The 6,657-nt window shown below is 52.6% G+C and overlaps 1 protein-coding gene across 2 annotated transcripts in view; it reads left to right on the top strand.

Moving 5' to 3' along the window:
* Positions 1–6,657, top strand: part of LARP4B (La ribonucleoprotein domain family member 4B) — a 41,393-nt gene that overhangs the window by 5,009 nt on the left and 29,727 nt on the right. The gene's annotated exons all lie outside the window — the stretch shown is intronic.

Raw genomic sequence — 6,657 nt, 5'->3', positions numbered from 1 at the left:
GCGGGGACGCAGGCGTCCGCGGGGGCTGGGCACAAAGAGGCCTGCAGAGCAGGGCCGTCCTTCAACTCCGTTTCCTCTTCAGTGTATAAGTTCCTAACTGGGTATGAAGATTTAGATGACACTGACAAGAATTCAGATACTGTTGCCTCTGAGCAGGCTGGTGGCCGTGTCTGCGCGCCTCCCCGTGTGGGAATCGACAGGACACCACCAGCTTTCTCTGCAGGTGCTTGCTCTGACGGAGACGAGTGTCTTTCATATGTACCAGGGCCTTGTGACCAGGACATTCAGAAAGGAGGCCCCGTAAATAGACAAATGTGCCATCACCCCATCACTTGTAAAGACACTGTAACAGAGAAGGAAATAGAGGTCAGCGTTCAGGTCGGTCGTGGCCGTGGGAGTAATGCTCTAACTGTGTCTGGTAGGAAGACGAAGGGTGGAGACCCTGCGGGCGTGGGTCGCAAACGCTGCAGAAATTCAAGCAAGAGCGAGTTTTACAGTATTTGCGTGGTAGACCCCGACGGCCTGGACGTTGACGATGAGCCGTTTGCTCGTGTGCGTGGAGCAGCTGCAGCAGAAGATTGTCACTCAGCTGTCACCTCTGAGGGGACTTGCGGAGGGGCCTGGCTGCCAGATAGCACTGATCAAGGGCCGGGGGCGTTAGAGGCACCGCAGGAACTGCTGTCCCCACGCAGCCTGCCAGGTCTACATGAAGTGAAGGAAGTCTCTAGCGAGAGAGCTAAGCCCCTTTCTGAACTTCTGACTGACAGCGACCCAGCCTGCAAAGGAAGCACTGGTGACACGCAGGCTGAGTCTTTAAGGGCGCACACTCACACCAGGCTCCCTAAGGGTCACGTGGGAGGGAGGGTGCCGTCCCACCTTGGCAGAGCATCTGACCCCAAGACCAGTGCAGACCCTGGCTCACCGGGACGCGTGCGGGCCGTGCCTGGAAGACGGAGCCATAGCTCAGTGCCACTGTGTGCGGTGGGCGGCCCCCGGGGTGGCCTGCTGAGCAACATGCCCCGTGCTGGGCGAGATGGTGAGTCCCGGGCTGCAGAAACGAGTGGAGGGCACAGTTCAGACTCTGAAGAGGAAGGAGGAAAGAACTCTGTAAAGCCACCGAAAGACAGAGATTGTTCCAGTTTAGAGGGTAGCGGCTCAGACAGGAATCTCCCCTCCCAGAGTCTAGCTAGAGTTAACTCAAGCTCAAAAAGACGGGCCACTTCAATGGGCCTTGGAAATGAGTGTCTTCCCGTTCCCACTAATTACCGGGAAACAGTCTCAGACCCCAGACCCGAACGCCTGGGGCCAGTGACGACGGAGGGCCCGCTTGGTGGTGACCGTAGTCTGGGAACTGGGAGCACCCAGCTCACGAGCAAAGGAGAAGTGCCTTTGCGACCTGAAGACCGTTTGTCTTACAGACATGAGGATGGGACGGGCTCGGCTGAAGATGAGGGGAGCGGTCAGAGGGCCTTTGCAGTGCAGTCTTCGAGCCAAGTAGGTCTGTGTGCGGGCACTGGGGCCAGCCAGGCCCTGGCCCGGGGCTGTGATTCAACCCGAGCCCCGCAGAGAGCGCCCGTCGAGGCCGTGGGTCAGCCAGCAGACTCCAAGGGCCTCGGAGCTCCGCAGGCAGTACCCCAGAGTGGCGCGTCTCGTGATAGCCCCGGGTGTGTTCAGAGCGACTGTGTGTCCTCTGCCGTTAGGTTCGCCTGCCCTGAGGAAGAGAGCAACACAGGCCCGAGTCATAAAACAGAAGGCGAACCGTGTGGAAAGGGTTCAGGGAGCGACCCGCACGGGTTCGAACACGCCGGGAAAGAATTGCTACAGACTAAGCACAGAGAGACACATAAAAATGACATCGAGAGTGTCAGGGTAGACTCTGAAACAACCTTGGACTGGGAGTCAAATCCACTAAAACGCAAGGTGGTGCCCGGTCAGGATCTTCTGGCTTGTGTTAGTTCCAGTCTAACAAAAATACCCCATTTTGAAACAAATCAAATAGAGAAACGTGATGAATCCCACAGAGCGAAAGGCTGCGGATGCGAAGAGCTTCATGCACCCCGACGCCAGGGGAGTTCAGGTGCCCTGGTGCCAGGGGCAGAGGGGGCGCAAGCTCTTGCCAGCGCTGGAGGTGCAGCTACGTCAGCGGGGCATGGCCCAGAGCTGAGAAGGGGCAAGGGGACAGGGGGCCTGGACTGCGAGAAAGACAGCAGTGAGTCTGGCAGCGGCCCCAGAGATGCGCATGGGACAAGCAGACGTGCACGCCTCTTCAAACTAGAAGGTGCCATGGCCACAGCCGAGGGGCCTCCGCTCCCCAGTGAAGTGGGCTCTGTGGGAAGTTCAGGGCTGAAATGTAGAGAAATGGGGCTATGTGACACTCTCACGGGGTGCCCCTGCCCAGCTGGTGCTGACTGTGCCCGCGTGGACAGGCACACAGCTGCCGCTCAAGGTGTGCTTTTGGCAGTTCCTGTCACCCCAGATGACAGCAGAGAAATAGCAGTGACAGGTAGTGAGGACCATGTTTCGTCACTCTCGGAAGACACTGTCGATAGATCTGAGCGCCCCTCGGAGAGGAGCTCGCAGGGCTCACCAGAGGCACTGCGCCCCCACTGTGTGCACGAGCTGTCCTGTTGCCCTGGGGCAGCGTTGGCAAGTCAGGTGTTTTCCGAAAGACTGACGGCTGGTCACAGGTGCCCAGGAGGCTGGCCGTGGACTAGCACGGTCATGGGAGACGCACCAGAAGATGAACAGATCCTTGATGGGGACCTGCACAGTCAGCCACAGGACTTCACGTTTGCTTCATTTTGGTTGGAAAAGCTGCCTTATCAGCTGCCCATGGCCGAAGATGGTGTTATTTGGGGATGGCATAATGGAGGTGCACAGTTAGTAAGTATGTTTTATCAGTTTTTAGTATGTACTGGGATATACTGATCTTGCACTTTGATTGCTTTTAACTTAAAATGAACAGAGGTTTATTCTAGACAATGGGCAGCTGTTCGAATCTTTATATAAAGCTGTGAGTTACTGTAGCATCCGTTTAACCATTTCCAAATTGGAGATGCTGAATTTAATTCACTGTTTGGTGTGTTTAAGGCAGAGCTTATGTCACCTCAGGCCTGCACTAAACCCTGTGCTGCTGGTGGTCAGACGAAGCTTCGTTCGCCCGTCTTGTGTTTGTGGCCTTGCGTGCTCATGTTCGCAGGCTGCTCTGCTAGGTCTCATCCTTTCCCACCACCAGCCCCTTGCTGGGGTGGAACAAGCATTCGATCTGTTTGGATGTTTAAAGGTGACACAGAGTGTACGTGAGTGAAATCTGTCTTCCGCGGCTTTGTATGGCCACGGTCTGTGGCAGGTGAGACCTGCCATATGGACATAAACAAGTAGAAATTAAGTCCTGTAATTTAGGAAATTATTCATTACCCTCTCTCTTTTCTTTTCCATGCCCACATTTGGGTGTTTTGTTAGAGTTATGTTCGAGTTAATCAGTTTTGTTCCTTAAGTAGTTATGGAGGCGAACACTCTAAAATGAGGCCTTTAAATCGTATGTACATGATCATTTACGAAAGTGGGCATGGCTAAGAGTTGGCTGCTAGTTCCGGTGCTTGGTACGTCAGCATAGCGTGCACACGGGCTCCGTTGCTGTCCGGCTCTTATCCCTTTAAGTGTGCAGCCCCATCGTGCGGCACACCCACACACACTTCTCTGACACACTCTGTTTAAGGGTAGTGCTTTGCTTTTCAAAACTCCCATTTTCAAAGTGCTTGGACTGACATCGTTTTAATAGTAATCTTATATAGCAGCTGTTACTCCATTTTACAAACCAAGAACGGAGGTGCAGAGACTCGATGACTCTGAAGCCAGTGAATTGCTCTGAATTAGTAAGCTTACTCAGCGGCACATCCAGGAGCAGTTCCTGCCGACTTTGAAATGAAGAGCACAAGTGTTTCTTTCCTCACATTCTCTCTCCTATTTTATCTTCTCCACCCGCCCTTCTCCTTCCTCTGAGAGTTACTGTGGTTCCTGCTCAGTAACCTGTCAGTGGGACCGTTCTGTCTCATGTTGAGAAAGCACATCTATGAATTGCTAGGTTATTAATATTTTTTTCAGTGGAGCATCGTGTGGGGGTAGGAGAGTTTCTTGAGAGTGTCAGGATTTGTGGCTGCTGTACCCTTCAAAGAGTCCTTTTATAAAATCGCTTCAGAATGTTGCCATTAAGGTCAACTCACTTCTGGTTCTGACCATTGCTCAGGCATGAGTTTTCAGTGGCTGAGCAAGTGAAAAGTGAGTTGCCCATAATCGGGTGGAGTTCCATGTGACGAGGCAAAACCACATTTCAAAGAAATAAGTTTAATACAAGTTTGCGAATCACAAGAAATGAATGAATTCTTAATGTTTTGTTTTTTGTTGATACTACAGCACTGTTTTCTAATTGCCATCATTTTCTGGGGCAAGTTCCTTAACCCGTCTCTGCCTTGGTTTCCTTGTCTGTGAACTGGCAGTGAGTGTTACCACCTGATAGGGCTGTCAGGATTAAATACAGGCGAGTGCATAGGCTGCTCTGGCACCCGGCACTCTCCAGAGTTGGTTGTCGTGTTGCTAGCTCTTATTTGTAAGTCTCCCATCTTTCATCGTTTGTCACATCTCAGAGTATCTCTTGAATACTGGTTAGTTAACTGCTTAAAACTGTGACATCGCCAATACTTCACTTGATTTGAGTACCAATTAAGAAGTAGTAAATCAGAAAAAAAAAGCACGTAAGGATGTGGTTACATTCACTGGTGGCGTGAACCTCACACAAGCTGTAAATAGTGAAAAATGTGATTTTATGTTATTATGTTCTTAATTTATTCCTTCATCACATTTCTCAAGCCCCCGTGTACTGAGTTCAGAACTGCTGGGCATCAGCAATGCAGTGGTGAGCAGGATGGACACCCAGGAGTCCTTGGGCTCGTGGAGAGACCAGGCACTGTAGCCGTGACTCGGCAGTTTACCTCCAGGGCACAGTGTGACAGTGTATGTCGGTGATGGAGTACAGTTGGCTGTGAAAGGCGCTCGGAGTGGAAGGGACCGACGTCAGCTGGTGCTGGGGATTGGGGGAATGTGGCACCGGACCCGAGGTCGGGCAGTCAGTTCTCTGGGGGCAGCGCTGCGTGGGAAGGCTTGGTGTGTGCTGTTGCGCGGTCGAAGGGCCAGTTCTCCTTAGAAGCAGCAGCTACACAAGTGCTAGAAAAGGAAGGAGATGGAGACACGAGCCGAAAAACAGGCAGAGGGAAGAGGTGCGAGCGCGAGGGAGGCGCGGTGTCCGTCGGGCCGGAGTGCCTTCTGCATCGCCCTCTTTGCCGGGATGGCGGGGTCGTGTCTGCTTGTCCCAGCCCGACGGCTTGGCGCTGTGCCTGGCACTGAGTGAGCATTTAGGAAGCGTTTGTTGGAGATGAGCTGGATGACAGCGCCAAACGGAGAAACTGTGCAGAAGCCGCGGCCAGGATGAACTGGGAATGTAGGTGTCAGGTGAGAAGGGAGGGTTGGTTAAAACCGGTGCCTCTTGAGTGCGGTGTTCGGAAGGAGAAGGGGGGGCTCTCCTCTCTGCCTCTTCACTGGCACCTGCTGAGGCAAAAGGCATTCCAGGGGGGTGCTCACCAAGGTGCCTGGTGGTGCGGGTACAGTGTTTATTATTCTTGCCTCCTTGGTGCGAACAAGGTAAATACCATAGTTTTAACCACACCAGCCTTTACTGTGTTTCACAAATAGTTGTTTTTCATTGCCAGCTTTAACCGTTTCAGCCAGAGTGAATTTATTCTGTCTCTTTAAGATCACCGGTTCACACGTGCTTTCCTTGATGGCTAACCTGGGCCCTGTGCACATTAGCAGACTGCGTCGCGAGGTATCTGCCTCTGCCTGATGGCTCCTGGCACCAGGACCTTGTCCTTCCCTTCAGAAGCTCTGACCCCTACACGGCAGGGTCAAGGCTTATTCCTGGGAAAAGGCAAATACTTTGGCCGGGTTTGCTGAACGATGTGGTGGCAGGACGGAAGTTAGTTTGGGAGCAGCTGTCCTTGGGACATCAACTTTTCTTTAGATTTGTGGAGCAGCTCAAGTTTTGTGAGAGGAGAGGGAAAGTAGAGGTGGTCGTGTGTTTGATGAGGTGCACCGAGAAAGGCCTCCCCAGTCCCAGAGGAGATCAACCCTGGAGAGGGTTCTGGACAGACGGAGCAGGAGTAGAAATGCCAGGTTTGTCTGGACAGCAGGAGGCCCGTAGTCCCGGAAGTGAGTGGTCACAGAGGTGCCGCCCCTCTCCCCCCGCCCCCACTGCCAACAGACCTGTCAGAAGACCTCGGTTCTTGAAGGAACTTTCATTTTCTACATCCTTTGCATATATGAGTGTTTGAGCTTTGTTTTCAAATTGTACCCATCTATGTTCATTTTGGATTTGCAAGTCTGCATGTTGTGTCGGGCAACCTGGAGCAGAGACGGTGATCGGATCGGCTGTTATCTGTCAATGACGTTATCTCTGGAGAGCTTTGTCCTTAGTGGGGCCCTGGGGTCTAATGGAGAATGAAGTTGGGTTCCGAGTGTGGCACCTTTTGTTACTGCTGCACCTGCTTTCATCCCCAAAATACATGTAATTGGCTCAGCCTTTTTAGCATAAATTCTCTTAAATAA

Source organism: Pteropus vampyrus, unplaced genomic scaffold (genome assembly GCF_000151845.1).
Source record: "Pteropus vampyrus isolate Shadow unplaced genomic scaffold, Pvam_2.0 Scaffold415, whole genome shotgun sequence".
In the NCBI taxonomy this organism is placed as follows: Eukaryota; Metazoa; Chordata; class Mammalia; order Chiroptera; family Pteropodidae; genus Pteropus; species Pteropus vampyrus.
The sequence above is the reverse complement of the archived record's forward strand: the minus strand, read 5'-3'. Positions and strand labels throughout refer to the sequence as shown.